This window comes from Canis lupus, chromosome 24 (assembly GCF_048164855.1).
Source record: "Canis lupus baileyi chromosome 24, mCanLup2.hap1, whole genome shotgun sequence".
In the NCBI taxonomy this organism is placed as follows: Eukaryota; Metazoa; Chordata; class Mammalia; order Carnivora; family Canidae; genus Canis; species Canis lupus.
In genome coordinates, this window is record NC_132861.1 from 892,160 (window position 1) to 908,152 (window position 15,993).

A 15,993-nucleotide genomic window follows, 5' to 3' on the forward strand; every position below is an offset into this window, starting at 1 on the left:
ACTTTGGTTATTAATTGGTTTAAATATTTGGCAGCTCCTACATTCTGGGCATATATTGAGGATTGTAAAGTCCTCTTGTTGGATAGATCCCTTAAGTACGATTTAGTGTCCCTCTTCATCTCTCTCTACAGTCTTCTGGGTAAATTTTAGTTTATCTGATACAAGGATGGCTACCCCTGCTCACTTTTGAGGACCCTTTGAATGGTAAATTTTTCTCCAACATTTCATTTTCAGGTTGTAGGTGTTCTTCTGTCTAATATGAGTCTCTCGTAGACAGCAAATAGATGGGTCTTGCTTTTTTATCCAGTCTGAAACCCTGCGCCTTTTGATGGGGTCATTAAGCCTGTTCACGTTCAGAGTTACTATCGACAGATATGAGTTTAGTGTCATCATGATATCTTTTCAGCTCCTGTTTTGTGGATTGTTCCACTGAACTTCTTCTAAAAGGGGAATTTTAAGAGTCCCCCATAAAATTTCTTGCAGAGCTGGTTTGGAGTTCACATATTCTTTCAGTTCCTGCCTGTCTTGGAAGCTCTTTATCTCTCCTTCCATTTTGAATGAGAGCCTTGCTGGATAAAGTATTCTTGGTTGCATGTTCTTCTCATGGAGGACCCTGAATATATCCTGCCAGCCCTTTCTTGCCTGCCAGGTCGCTTTGGAGACATCTCCTGATACCCTAATGCTCCTCCCCATAAAGGTCAGGATTTTCTTGTCTCTTGCTGCTTTAAGGATCTTCTCTTTATCTTTGGAATTTGCAAGCTTCACTATTAAATGTCAAGGTGTTGGACAGTTTTTATTGATTTTAGGGGGGATCTCTCTATTTCCTGGATCTGAATGCCTGTTTGCCTTCCCAGATTAGGAATGTTTTCAGCTAGGATTTGTTCAAATACATATTCTGGCCCTCTGTCCATTTTGGCACCCTCGGGAACCCCAATTACACGTAGGTTTTTCTTCCTCAGGCTGTCGTTTATTTCCCTTAATCTGTCTTCCTTGTCTTTTAATTGTCTGTCTCTTTTTTCCTCAGTTTCCTTCTTTGCCATCAACTTGTCTTCTATGTCACTCACTCGTTCTTCCACCTCGTTATCCCTCGTCGTTAGGACTTCCAGTTTGGATTGCATCTCATTCAATTGCTTTTTAATTTCGGCCTGATTGGATCTAAATTCTGCAGTCATGAAGTCTCTTGAGTCCTTTATGCTTTTTTCTAGAGCCACCAGTAGCTGTATAGTAGTGCTTCTGAATTGGCTTTCTGACATTGAATTTTAATCCAGATTTTGTAACTCTGTGGGAGAGATGACTGTTTCTGATTCTTTCTTTTGAGGTGAGGTTTTCCTTCTAGTCATTTTGCTGAGTGCAGATTGGCCAAAAACAAATTGAATTGGGAATAGGACAAAAAGAGAGGAGAGAAAGAAGGAAAGAAAAGAGAAAAAGAAAAAAGAATAAAGGAAGAAAGAAGGAAAAAAGAGAATAAAGAGAGAAAGAAAAGAAAGAAAGTGGAGAAAGAGGGTGGGGGTAGCAATCAGAAATAAAAAAAAAAAAACATGGGGGAGTATCTTCTGATTCTGTATACTTTAAGTCTCTTGACCTCCCTTGGACTTGTCCGTCTAGCTGGTCTTCCAGGGGAGGGGCCTGTTGTGTGGATTTACAGGTGTTAGCACGTGGGGGAGCTGCTCTGTCCCCTGCCTGGTTCAGGGCTCAGTGCAGTTAGTTTACCCCGTGAGGCCCCAGGAGGAACAACCCCAGTGGCAGCGGTCAGCTCTGGAAACCTCTATTCAGCCCCCGCAGTAACTCGGTAGCAGTCCATCTGCAGGGCCTGGAGGCTCTTGGGCAGGGCCGGTGATCTGCTCAGCTCTGAGCAGGAGCGTCCTTGCTATCCTGGGCCCTCCGTGCCTCTGCCTGTCCCAGCAGAGGCCAAATCCTGGGCTGTGTCCTGGCGCCCTGTGCTCCGGGGCCTGCGCTGTTGGATTCTCACTCCTGGCCATACAGCTGCCTCACTGCAGAGCCACCGCCCAAGCCCCTCCGAGTTCCTCCTGGAGCCGCGCAGCCCCCTCCACACGGCGCCTCTTCCTTTGCAGGAGACGCCACCGCCAAGATGCTCCCGGGGCCCCTCAAACCCCTACACGCAGAGCCACCGCCGGACCCCTCAGTGCTACTCCCTGGTCAATGCATGTTCCCTGCAGCCCTTAGGGAGCTCGGTGCACTCTCCTGGGAGTGCAGGTCTCTGTTAGTGTCCCAGGGAGCCCTACAGCACCCCCGCCCTCCTGGGGTTCTTCTCTGACTCCTTGAAGGTGCCATTCCGCCCTGGAAGATTGGTGCAGCTCCTCCTTCTCCCAGGACAGAGCTCTTCTGTCCTGTGGACACTCACCCCGGCCTCAGCCGGGCTCCTCTCAGGGCCCTTCACACTTGGATGCCTTTTGTTTCTTTATTTTTTTTCCCGTCTTCCTGCCTTGATAGAATCATGAACTTTTCTCACTGTAGCATTCGATCTGGGCTCTGTTTAAATCTCAGGCCAAATTCGTAGATTTTCAGGATGATTTGAAGGTTATCTAGGTAATTTGGTGGGGACAGGTGACTTGGGGACTCTACACTTCCGCCATCTTGCCCCTCCTCCTGTATGTTGCCTTTTAGCTTTGTTTGTTTCCTTCACTTTGCAGAAGATTTTCAATTTGATGAAGTCCCAATAGTATTTTTGCTTTGTTTCCCTCACCTTAGAGGCATATCTAGAAAGAAGATCCAATGGCCAATGTCAAAGACGTTGCTGCCTATCTTTTCTTCTTTGTATGGTTTCAGGTCTCACATTTAGGTCTTTCATCCATTTTGAATTTATTTTTTATATAGATGGTGTAAGAAAGTGGTCCAGTTTCATTCTTCTGCATGTGGCTGCCTGGTTTTCCCAACACCATTTGTTCTTATCCTGGGGTCAGGGTTAGGGTTTCTTGAAGAGACTGTCTTTGTGCCTTTGGATATTCCTTCCTGCCTCGTTGTCGATTAATGGATCATAGGGTTACAGGTTTGTATCTTGTTTCGGCTTTCCATTCTGTTCTATTGATCTAAGTGTCTCCTGTTGGGAGATTCTTGATTGCTAATTCAATTTCTCTGCTGGTTATCTGTCGGTTCAAGTTTCTTATTTCTTCCTTTTTCATTTTTGCTGTTATATATTTCCAGGAATTGATCTATTTCTTCCAGATTCTAGGTTTCTGGCATATAATTTTTCTTAATGTTCTCTTATAATCGTTTGTTTTTCTGTAGTGTTGGTTGATATTTCTCTTTTCCCATTTGTGATTTTATTTGGGTCCTTTCTCATCTTTTTATCTTTTTTCTTTTTTAAAGATTTTATTTATCTATTCATGAGAAACACAGAGAGGCAGAGGTATAGGTAGAGGGAAAATGAGGCTCCATGCAGGGAGCCTGATGTGTGATGTGATCCCCTAGGACCCTGGGAACATGACCTGAGCCAAAGAAGATGCTCAACCACTGAGGCACCTAGGTGACTAGGTGCAATTCCTAGCTAGCAATTCCTTTGCTAGTTATGGGTCTGTTCACATTTTCTATTTCTTCCTATTTCAGTTTTGCTCATTGGCAGATTTCTAGGGATTTGTCCATTTCTTCCAGGTCTCCCAATTTGTTTGCGTATAATTTCATAGTATTCCCTTATAATTGTCTAATTTTTCTGCTGTTGATTGAGATCTCTCTTCTCTCATTTGTGATTTTATTTATTTAGATCTTTTCTCTTTTCTCATTGATAAGGCTGCCTATGGTTTGATCCATTTTATTAATTATTTTGAAGAACCAGCTCTTAGTTTTGTTACTCCATTCTACTGTTTTGTTGTTTCTGTATTGTTTATTTCTGCTCTCATCTTTATTTTTTCCCTTCTTCTGTAGGCTTTAGGCTTTGTTTGCTATTCCTTTACCAGCTCCTTTAGGTGTAGGGTTAGGTTGTGTATTGGAGACTTCTTGTTTCTTGAGGTAGGCCTGTATTGCTTTGTACTTCCCAGTTAGGACTGCCTTTGCTAAATCCCAGAGTTTTGGAGAAACATGTTTACATTTTCATTTGTTTTAAATTTCCTCTTTAATTTCCTGGTTGCTCCGTTCATTCTCTAGTAGGATGTTCATAATCTCCAAGTATTTTTGGTCTGTCCAATTTTTTTTCTTACTGTTGGCTTCGAGTCTCATAGTGTCGTGGTCCGAAAATGTACAGAGTGTGATATCAACCTTCTTGTACCTGTTGAGGGTTGATTTGTGGGCCATGATATGATCTATTCTGGAGAATGTCCCATGTGCACTTGAAAGGAATGTGTATTCTGCTTTAGGAAAAAATATTCAGACTATATGTGTTGAGTCCCTGTGGTCCAGTGTGTCAAGGCTATTGTTCACCTGTTGATTTTCTGCATAGACGATCGGTCCATTACCATAAGTGGGTGTTAAAATCCCCTGTCATTGTATTATTATCAGTGAGTTCCTGTATGTTTGTTGTTAATTGGTTTCTATATTTAGGTACTCCCATGTTGGCAGCATAAATATTTAGTTGTTGGATCTTTGTTTTAAATAAATTTATTTTTTATTGGTGTTGAATTGACCAACATACCGAATAACACCCAGTGCTCATCCCATCAAGTGTCCCCCTCAGTGCCCATCACCCATTCACCCCCACTTCCCGCCCTTCTCCCCTTCTAGCACCCCTAGTTCATTTCTCAGAGTTAGGAGTCTTTATGTTCTGTCTCCCTTTCTGATATTTCCTACACAATTCTTCTCCATTCCCTTATATTGCCTTTCACTATTATTTATATTCCCCAAATGAATGAGAACATACACTGTTTGTCCTTTTCTGATTGACTTACTTCACTCAGCATAATACCTTCCAGTTCCATCCATGTTGAATTAAATGGTAGGTATCATTTCTAATGGCTGAGTAATATTCCATTGTATACATAAACCACATATTCTTTATCCATTCAATTTTCAATGGACACCTAGGCTCCTTCCACAGTTTGGTTATTGTGGACATTCCTAATATAAACATCGAGGTGCCAGTGTCCCGGCGTTTCATTGCATCTGAATCTTTGGGGTAAATCCCCAACAGTGCAATTTCTGGGTCCTTGTGCAATTCTATTTTTATCTCATTGAGGAACCTCCACAGAGTTTTCCAGAGTGGCTACACCAGTTCACATTCCCACCAACAGTGGTTTCTATATTTAGGTACTCCCATGTAGGCAACATAAATATTTTGTTGTTTGATCATGATAGAGAGTCTTTTTAATTATGAAATAATGCCCTTCTTCATCTCTTCTTACAGTATTTGTTCTTTCTTTTTTGAAATTTAAAATCTTTATTTATTTATTCATGAGAATTACACAGAGAAGCAGAGGAAGGAACATAGAGTGAGAGGCAGACTCCCCAAAGGGAGGCTAATGTGGGACTTGATCCTGGGATCCCAGGATCACACCCTGAGCTGAAGGCAGATGCTCAACCACTGAGCCACCAGGTGTCCCCCAGGGTTTGGTTTCAAATCTCATTTGTCTGATATAAGTATGGATCCTCCAGCTTTCTTTTGATATCCATTAGCTTCATAGATTATTTTCTATCACCTGACTTTCAATCTGTTGGTGTCTATAGGTCTAAGGTGAGCATCTTGTAGTCAGCGTACAGATGGATGTTGTTTTTTTAATAATAATTTTATTTATGATAGTGTGAGAGAGAGCGAGAGAGAGAGAGAGAGGCAGAAAATTAGGCAGAGAGAGAAACAGGCTCCCCACCAGGTGCCCAATATGGGACTCGTTCCAAGACTCCAGGATCACACCCTGATTCAAAGGCAGAGGCTCAACCCCTGAGCCACCCAGACATCCCGGATCCTGTTTTTTAAGCCCCACTGATACCCTATATCTTTTTATTGGAGCATTTAGTCTATCAGCATTCAGAGTGATTATTCAAAGATATGAACTTTGTGCATTTGTGTTCTCGGAAGAGTTGGTGTTTCTGGTGATGTTCTCTGGGCCTTTCTTGTCTTTGTTCCTTTTGGTCTCTTTTTTTCCCCCACTAGAAGAGTCCATCTTAAAATTCCATACTGGACTGGTTAATTGGTCATGAACTCCTTTATATGTTGCCTGTCTGGGAAAATCTTTCTCCCTCCTTCTCTCCTGTATGACACTCTTGCTGAAGAAAGAATTGATACAAATGGACTCCAATAAAAAGAAATTTAAAAACATAAAATAAATTTTTGCTATTTTGATTGAGGAAAATGGCATTTAGGAGGAAAACCAGAAGCAGAAAGAGAGGAGGACAGATTTCACCCTCCGTAGCCTTCATAGGGACCTGGTTTCCTTTCCTAGGAGGGCCCCCCACCTCCGGAGGATGCTTCCTGCCCCTCTGTCCTCCTTTTTAGAACACAGCAAAGACATCTCCGTACCTCCAACACCTCTGCAGTCATGGCTTATAGCGTTTTCCAAATATCCTATTGGGGACCACATTGTAGTGTATGTAACCATCTGGCTGCTGTTTGACAACATTGGGGGGATTCCGACTTTTGTAGTTTTGAGCTGCGTGTGTGTCTATCACATGCAGCTATCCCGTGCAGCCATCAGATCCTCTGGCTGGGTCACGCAAAACCCCGAAATGGTTGGCAGAACATCATTTCTGGTGCTGGCGCTGGGCGGCTAGCTGGGCTCTCCTGGCCATGCTGGGGCTCACTACTGCAGGAACTTTCAGCTGGAGGGTCAGCAGAGCTGGAAGTTCCGGCAAAGCCACATTCCCATGTACAGCAGTGGATCCGGCCTCCCCTAGAAGGCATGTGGGGAGGTCAGCTGTGTGTGCCTGGAGGTGCCCCTGCAGGGGCTGGTTGGGGCTTAGGTGGTGCTCCCTCCTCCTTTCTGGGGGTCTCTCCATGCCCCGTGCACATAGTTCTGGGAGACACAGAATTGGGTTGGCTCTGAATTTTCACACCACAACACTTTATTGACTTTCTACAGCAAAGGCTCAGAGCCATGAGTTCGTGCCTTCCCCTGGGGAAGGAGACCTTTCTGTCCTTTAAGGGGGGGGCAAGAATCACACGGGGGGGGCGGGTGCTGGAGTCCCCCACCCGGGAGAATGTGTGGACTCCGGGTGGGGGCAAGTGTCCTGAGGTTTCAGCCTGAGTGACGGTTCTGAGGACAGCAGAGCTGACCTGGACCTGTCGCTCATGGCCTCCTGCTCTGGGTCCCCGCAGGGCAGTAGGACCCCGGCTTCAGGCTCTCTGGCGCTGGAGCACCTGGAGGAGTCTGCCTCCTGGTGTGGGTGTGGGTGGGCCCCACTGGCTTACCCCTCTTCTCCCCACACTGGTGTGTCCTGGGATCCCCAGGGCTGCCCTAGATCAGTGACCTGGATCTGTGGGGCACGCCCAGGGCCCAGGAGGCCACATCTAGCTCTGAGAGGGCTCACTCAGCCCAGGGCCAGAATCCAGGGCTGGCCAGGGCCATGGGGGCCTGATTCCATTAGTCTTTGAGTTGGGACTGGTGTGGCCTCAAATCAACGCAGCCCCCAAAGAGCCTGGGCCCAAGTCAGCCCAGGTCCCTCTGGGTTAGGGGCTGGTGTCCTGTGCAGGTTGTGCCGCCCTCCAGGAGGAAGAGTAGGAGGAGGCAGGGCACAGTGCTTCCTCTGCTCCATGCACCTGCACCCACCCTGACGGGGGCTCCCTGTCTTTCCTCCTCCCTGCAACCCCTGGATACACTATGGGACACCGGGCTTCTGATGGTAGCAGGCTGTCCAGAGAACCATGGGGAGGCTGACCATGATCCACAGGGGGCAGCTGCACCCGGTCCTTGCTGATGTGCGATGGTGTGTGAGTGGATGGTGTGGGGGCAGGGGTATGATGGTGGTGGATTGAGGGAGATGGTGTAGGGGGGATGGTGTTGGGGTATAGTGTGGGTGGGGTTTGTTTGGGGTTGTGTGGGTTTGAGGGGGATGGTGTAGGGTGGATGCCATGAGGGATAATGATGTAGGGGGATAGTGTGTGAGTGGGGAATGAAGGGGATGGCGTGGGGGGCCTGCGGACACAGGGCATCCCCTTTCTCTAAGATGCACACCGAGACATCTACAGATAAAGGCGACCACAGTCTTAGGTTTATTGTGACACCTGTCTCAGGGGCCCCGTGTGGTCAGTTCAGGGCCCTGGCTGGACTGGGCACGTTATCTGGGGGTCATCATACTATGTATGTTTACAAATTGCAAGTTGTCTCAAATTAAATGCATAGAATTTAGAAATATATAAAGCACCGAGGGTGGGTGTCACTCTGACCCTTCAGACCCTCATCAGATCAATGTGTGTCCTCCTCCAGTCACAGCCATGCAACCTGCCCCCAGGTCCCCTTAATGCCCCCCATGGCCCCCACCCAGGCACCTGGTTTTCAGGGTGCCGTCCGTCACCCCTTTGGAGATAAGCTCACATGGCAACCCCTGGAGGCCCCATCCTAGTGGCCTCCTCATCCCTGAGACACCAGAGGTAGAGACACGGAGGTCATCCTCAGCACCCTACCATGCCGCTGTGTTTTGTTGGCTGCTGTTCTTCCCCTGGCCTCAGAAGCCCCATGTTCCCTTCCCAGAAGCCACCAGTCCTCTCCTGGGTCCCAATCCCCCCTGGCACCTCAGCCTCACCCTACCCCGTAGTAGTCCCAAAACATGATGTGACTGCTGAACGTCATGTTGATGTCCAGGTCCACATGATTGATGTCCCTGGAGGAGACCAGGGCCTCTTATTTCATTTCCTGTGTGAATACCATGGAGGAGGAGCCAGCGTCAGGGACTCAGACCCCGACATGTCACCAGGTGCCATCCTGGGCAGGGAGCCCAGGGGCCACCATGGGACTGTGTCCTGCCGAATCCTCCTTCCTTCCCCTGGGAAGCTGGGGATGGCAGGAGTGCCCAGCATGCCCATGGACCTGTGTGAGGGCCTGTGCCCAGCTGTTGTGTGCGGGGAGGTGACTTAGGGTCAGCCTGGGTGGGAGGGGACAGGGGGTCAGTCCAGGTGGGAAGGGGACATGGGGGTGTTGTGCACAAGATGGCGAATCCGAGAAACCACTAAGGAGCCGACACTGATGCAAACAACGAGGGTTGTTATACAAACTCGAGCATGGGTCCAAGTATACCCCACAGAGTGGAGCAGGGAGTTGGACCCCGAGGACGGTTTTAACTTAGTTTTAAGGGCCTGGTCTCAGGGACCTCCAGAAGGGCTGGAGCAATTCCTCAAGTTCTGTTCACTTTTTGATATGGGGCCTTCAAGGGCATTGAGCACTCTTCTCATTCTAATAGGGGCTTCCAGCCCTTGGCTTTGGCTCAGTTTTTATTCTATTCTGGGGCATTCTGGACATTAAGTTGTAAATTTTTGTTTTTTTCCTGTAACTGAAGTAATGCAAATTTCAGCTCTTCATCACAGGGGCCTGGGATTGCTGGACTTGTGCAAATGCTGAACTTAAAGTGGAATGGCCGTAATGTTCTCGGCTTCCACGCGGCCCGTCCCATACTCTCTAGCTCCTGCCGCCCTCCCCAGAGCTCCTAAGAGAGCAATTGCAAATGACCTCAGCGTGGCAGCCTGTGTTGGGGGACAAGCCTCGGGATTTGCGATCAGGAAGACCTGGAGATCCGCGTCTCAGCTATGCAGCGTGATTTGATGCTGCAGACTTATTCCCTAAGGCTATCTTGACAACTGACTTTGTACATAGAAAAGTTCTCCTTTGCCTTTAAAAGATGAGGAGAAAGTCAAAGCGTTTTTTCTCTGCCCATCTGATTGCTCAGATTCCAATCTGAGACGTATTGACTGTTAATATGGATAAAGTACTATCCGTAGTAGTATTGTTAAAATATTCTGACACTAGTAATTCAGAGGGATGAGGCTTTCTCAACTATTTCTTCACAGCTCAGTCACTCATCAGAAAATGCATCATTATGGACTTGGAAATAACTGAGAGACATTATTACCAATGGTCCTATTATTATGTGAAGGATTCTTCCCTGAAATTCTTCCCCTGTTTCAACTGACACTGAAACACTGTGAACTCTTTGGAAGACAAATGTCAAGGAGATAAATGTTATGCCTTGCTAATTTTAAATGCACTTGCAATATGGTGTCTATTATAATAGAAGTTTTTTAATCTGATTTTTGCTATTTATTATCCTTTCCTGCTTTTCAGGTTGAGAAGGACTTGTACGGGTTCATAACTGTTTTTCTTTTCTTCTGATATAAAATTTTTACTTTGTTCCCAACAAAGGAACTCTCTAAGAATAAGGCAAAAGTTACTTCAACTATTCTTGAAATGTCTTCACACTTGGAGCCTGATTTATTTAACTCAATTTTCAAAATAAATCTTATTTATTGGAATAAAAACAAAGATTTATAGGGAAATTGAGAAGATAGTAAGAAAATTCTCATTCACTTGCACTCAATTTTTCCAATTATTGATATATTAGTATGGTTCAAATATTAGCTAATGAATCAATATTAAAATATTTGCATTAACCAAGGACAATGCTTTATTCAGATTTCCATAGTTTTGGCTAAGTTACCATTCCTCATATCACACTCCATTTGTCCTCATGTTTTCTTAGGCTCCTCTGGATTGTGACAGTCTTTCAGCCTTTCCTTGTTGTCGTTGAATTGGAATGCTTTGAGAAGTAGAGTATTTTGTAAAATTTCCCTCAGTTGGGACATGTCTGTTGTTTATCTCATGATTGAACTGTTTTTGTGGATTATATACAGAGATATACTGCTTTTTTATTATATCATATAAAGGATAGATACTATCAACATAATTTATCAGTCTTGGTATCCATCTGATCATCTTGCTGATGTAGTGTTTGTCAGCTTTCTCCGTAGTAAAGTGATTCTTTATTGTTATTGTTATTATTATTATTAATATTATATTATCATTATTTTTTAAGTTTTTCATAATATATTTTGTAGAAGGAAGTTACTATGTGTATTGCACACATAAGAGTGGGAAGCTATGCTCATGAACTTGAGGGTGGAATGTCTGCACAAATTGTTTGAAATTCTTCTACATGGGAGATTTCTCTTCATTCTGGGTTTGTTTGTGTCTTTTTCAAAGACGCTATTTAATTAATTGAGAGAGAGAGGAGAGAAAAACCATGAGCGAGAGGGACAGAGGGAGAAGGAGAAGCAGGTTCCCTGCTGAACAGGGAGTCTTCCTTGGGACCTGTATCATGATCTGAGTCTAAATCAGAAGCTTAACTGTCTGAGCCACCCAGGTGCCACTTTTTCTTCCTTCTTTTTTTTTTCTTAATAATAAATTTATTTTTTGTGTGTGTGTTCAATTTGCCCACATACAGAATAACACCCAGTGCTCATCCCATCAACTGCCCCCCTCAGTGCCCATCACACATTCACCCCCACCCCAGCCCTCCTCCCCTACCATCACCCCTAGTTCGTTTCCCAGAGTTAGGAGTCTTTATGTTCTGTCTCCCTTTCTGATATTTCCCACACATTCCTTCTTCCTTCCCTTATATTCCCTTTCACTATTATTTATATTCCCCAAGTGAATGAGAACATACAATGTTTGTCCTTCTCTGATTGAGTTACTTCACTCAGCGTAATGCCTTCCAGTTACATCCACGTTGAAGCAAATGGTGGGTATTTGTCATTTATAATGGCTGATCAAGGCCCACCTTTTCTCTCTCTTCATCTTCTGAGTCTCCTATGATATGAATGTTATTGCTTTAATAAGTGGCTGAGTTCCCTATGTCTGCCTCTGTAGTCCATAACCTTCCTTGTTTTTAAGGCTTCCACTTGGGACTGCATCTCAGTTATAGCATTTTTAACATTGGCTTGACTAGATTTTACTTTTTTTATTTCTACAGTAAGGGGTTCTCTAGTTTTCTTCTGTGCTCTTTTTCCAGCCCAGCTGCTGTCTTTATAATCATTGTTTTAAACTGTATTTAGACATCATATATGTGAATGGATGAACTTCCTGGCTGTGAGTACTACCTCATGTTATTTTATGAAGGTGAATTTCTCCATCTCATTATTTTTTCCAAAAAAGAAAGAAGGAAGAAAAAGAAAAACCAATTAAAACAATAAATTTGCCCTCCTAAAAGAACACCAGATTATTTTGGCCTGCTTGTTAAAAGATTCTAAATCCCAAAATAAGAAACACAATTAAAGTACCATGAAACTAAACATAAGAAATATATAAGGTACATACATAAAATTTAAAATAAGGCAATTTATAAACTAGAATCAAAGAAAATACATGAAAATAAAGCACAAAGTACAAAGGAAGCTAGACCCTACTTTCCAGGCAGAGCTCAAGCTCTGCAGCCTCTGCGGTCCAACAACTTGGTGGCAGCAAGTGGTCTGTGCGGGGTCTGGGAATGGCCCGTGGCGCTGATTGTCAGGTGCACATCTGCCTGGGAGATGCACCTGTGGAGTCAGAGGTGGGGTGGTCTTCAGCGCCTCTGGCCTCCAGCGGGTGGCACTGTGCTGCTCCCTGAGACTCCATGCTAATGGGAGGGATGCAGGTGGGGACGCTGGGTCCTCTAGCTCTGGGGCTGAGCATCCCGCCCCCCAGTCTGCAGGCCCACCACAGAAGAGCCGCCAAGCCCCCGGGTCTCTGCTACTTCTCTCAGAATCCTGCTTTCACTCTGCTCTCATCCGAGTTTCTTTTGGTTTTGTTTTTTATCTCAGTCTGTTGTGCCCAAGATTGCGAATTCGAGAAACCACTGAGAAGCCGACACGAATGCAAACACATGAGGGTTTATTTACAAGATCAAGCTAGTGTCCTAGTATACCCGACAGAGTGGAGCAGGGACTTGGACCCCGATGTGGGTTTTTGCTTAGTTTTAAGGGCTGGTCTTGGGGACCTCCAGAAGGGCTGGAGCAATTCCTCAAGTTCTGTTTACATTTTGATATAGGGCCTTCAAGGGCATTGAGCTCTGTTCTCATTCTAATAGGGCCTTCCTGTCCTTGTCCTGGGCTCAGTTTTGATTCTATTATGGGTCTTTCTAGGACATTAAACTTTAATCAGCAAAGGTTCCACACCTGGAAGGGGGACGTACACTGTCCCTATATGCTGAAGATGCGGTGCTAGAAGAAGGACACCCGAGAGCCTCCACCAAAACCTGTTAGAACTAAGGAGTGAGTTCAGTAAAGTCACGGACACAAACTGACCCTACAGAGCAGAGTAGCCTTGCTGTGTCCCGACAATGAGCACTCAGGAAAAAAATGAAGTATGTGACTCCCTTCTCAGGAGCATCAAGGAGATTTAATAATGAGACTGAACCAAAGGAGCACAAGACTTCTGCACTGAGCCATACCAGGCTCTGGGAGGCCGTCCTGGGCTCGTGGGGTGAGAGCCTCATCTTGTGAAAATGTCCGCAGTTCCTGAATCCACCCTCAGATTCAATGTCATTCCTATCAAAATCATGGTGGCAGATCTTCGAAATAGGAAAAAAAAAAAACCATAACATCCATCCGCCCCCACAAATGACCCCGGACAGCAAATCAGTATTGGAGAAGCAGGAGAGAGCAGAACGCAGCACTTTCCTATTTCAAATGATGTCACAGAGACACAGGATAAAGCAGTGTGGTTCTCGGGCCCCCAGCTGGCTCTGTTGGTTAAGCATCTGACTCCTGACCTCACCTCCGGTCCTGATCTCAGGGGTCATGAGTTCTAGCCCTGGGCTGGGCCATGGATGAGGCATGGAGCCTATTTAGACAAACCAGACCCACGGTGGGTGGTCCCACGGTGGGTGGTCATAAGCTGAATGAGCAAAACTGAGAGTCTAGAAGGAAATGTGCTCTGATACAAATGATTTTTTAACTTAATTTAATTTAAACCCAATTAATTAATGTATAGTGTATTATACTTTCAGAGGAAGAATTCAGGGATTCACCAGTTGGAGATAACAGCAGTGCACGTGACATCACGTGCCCTCCTTCATGCCGGTCCCCTGTTATCCCCAACCTCCAGCGCCCCTCAGTTTGTTTCCTATCATTAAGAGTCTGTATTTCCTGCATCTTTTTTTATCATATTTGTTTTTCCTTCCCTTTACAGTTGTTATCTGCTTTGCTTCTTTAATTCCACCTATGAATGACACCACACGGTCATTCTCTTTCCCGACTGATTTATTTCACTTAACATGATCCTTCTAGTTCTATCCACATCATTGCAAATGGCAAGATTTCCTTCTCTTTGATAGCTGAGTACCATTCCTCTCTCTATGACCATCATCTATCTCCCGTCCTCTTTATCCATCATCTGCCCGAGGGCACCAAGGCTCCTCCCACAGTGTGGCTACTGTGGACACGGCTGCAGTGGAAATTGGGGTGCAGGTGTCCTGAGTCTCACTGCATCTGTATCTTCGGAGTGAGCTCCAGGCCGTTCACCTGCTGGTCGCAGGACGGCTCTATTTGTAACTTCCTGAGGAGCCTCCACACTGTCCAGGGCGCTACACTAGCCCGCAGTCCCACCCACAGTGGAAGAGTGTTGAGTGAGTTTTGCAGGACGTGGTAAAAGTCTGGTCCACATTTCATTTCGTGTCCTGTGGCTGCAATTCCTTGTCCTTAAGTATTTCTGGGGAATCCGGGTGTTGGGCTCCATTTCAGCGAGATGTTTCCAAAGCTAACAGGCCACAGCTGGAACCTGGATGAGACAGGTGTGGCCTCTGGAGCACCCCACTCTTCCTGCATGGCCTCCTGCAGCGCCTGAGCGTCCCGCAGGGGGCGCCCGACCCCAGGCCTCACCCAGGGGTGCGCATGTGCAGTAGGCCTCCTCTGCCTTCACTAACGGGAGCCAGCCTGTGCTGGGGAGGCCTGAGGAGGACATGGGGACGAGTCCACGCTGATGAATCCCAGCCTCCTCAGGACCCGCGGGAAGTCTCATGGGGAAATTGGGCCACGTTCACTCTGACAGGAGCCCTGGTCTCCTCAGGACCAGCAGTGAGGTTCAGGAAGATGTGGGCCCGCATCACGCTGCCAGGAGCCCTGAGCCGCCTCAGGTCCTGCGGGGAGGCTTCAGGAAATTGTGGGCCCGCATCTACGCTGACAGGAGCCCCTGAGCTGCTTCAGGACCCACGGGGACACTTCAGGAAGATGTGGCACCGCTTCCACTCTGGCAGGAGCTCCAGGCCCCCTCCGGACATAAGTTGAGGCTTCTGGAAGCTGGGTGCCCCATTCACAGTGACAGGACCCCCATCATCCTCAGCACCTGCACTTTGGCTTTGGGACGTATGGGGATGTGTCTATGCTGATAGGAGCCCTTCCTCAGGACTTGCGGTGAGTTTTCTGGGGGACGTGGGGCCATGCCCAGGCTGACAGGACCCCCGGCCTCCTAAGGAGCTGCTGTGAGGGTTCCAGAGGATGTGAGGCATAGTCCACAGTGATAGGAGACCCAGCGTCCTCAGGACCTGCTGACTATGACTCAGGAACATGTGGGGCCACGTCCGCACTCACATGATCCTGGATTACTCAGGACCCCGTGGAGGACTCTGGAGGCGCCATTGGGGGCCACGTCCATATCAGAAGGGACTACTCACAAGCATAGGGTAAGTGAATGGGTAGAATAAATGGTAGGGTCAGGGGTGGGGAGGCAGTTGGTGGTTAGGCTTAGGTTAGATGTTAGGAGTTATGATTATGCTTATGGTTACAGATTAGAGGTTAGGTGAGGCATAAGTGTAAGGGTCAGTAGTTAAGAGTTAGGATGGGGGTTAGGGTTAGGGACAGGATTTAGAGTTAGGGTTAGGGTTTAGGCTCTAGGGATTAGGGCAGGAGGTTTGGAGTTGGGGTTAGGGTTATGGTTAGAGTTAGGGTTGGGCTTAGGTTTGCATTTAAGGTTAGGGGTTAGGATGTGTTTGGTTAGGTGTTAGGTTTAGGTTTAGGTCAGGGTCAGGGTATGGATTTGGAAAAGGGTAAGAGATATGGTTAGGGAGTGGGTTAGGGGTTAGTTTTAGGGTACGGGTTAGGGTACAGTTTGGGGTATGAGATAGGATTAGTATTAGAGTGTTAGGGTTAGGGTACTG

General features: G+C 46.3%; 1 long non-coding RNA gene across 4 annotated transcripts in view; it reads left to right on the plus strand.

The window, feature by feature from the left end:
• The window catches only part of LOC140616581 (uncharacterized), a 92,551-nt gene that overhangs the window by 58,316 nt on the left and 18,242 nt on the right, over nucleotides 1-15,993 (plus strand). The window contains exon 3 of one of the 4 annotated variants that reach the window (XR_012016999.1): nucleotides 9,385-11,038. The exons of the other annotated variants lie outside the window; for them this stretch is intronic. This is a non-coding gene — a long non-coding RNA (uncharacterized lncRNA). Of the gene's footprint in view, nucleotides 1-9,384; nucleotides 11,039-15,993 lie in introns of those variants that run through there. 4 annotated transcript variants of the gene reach the window in all.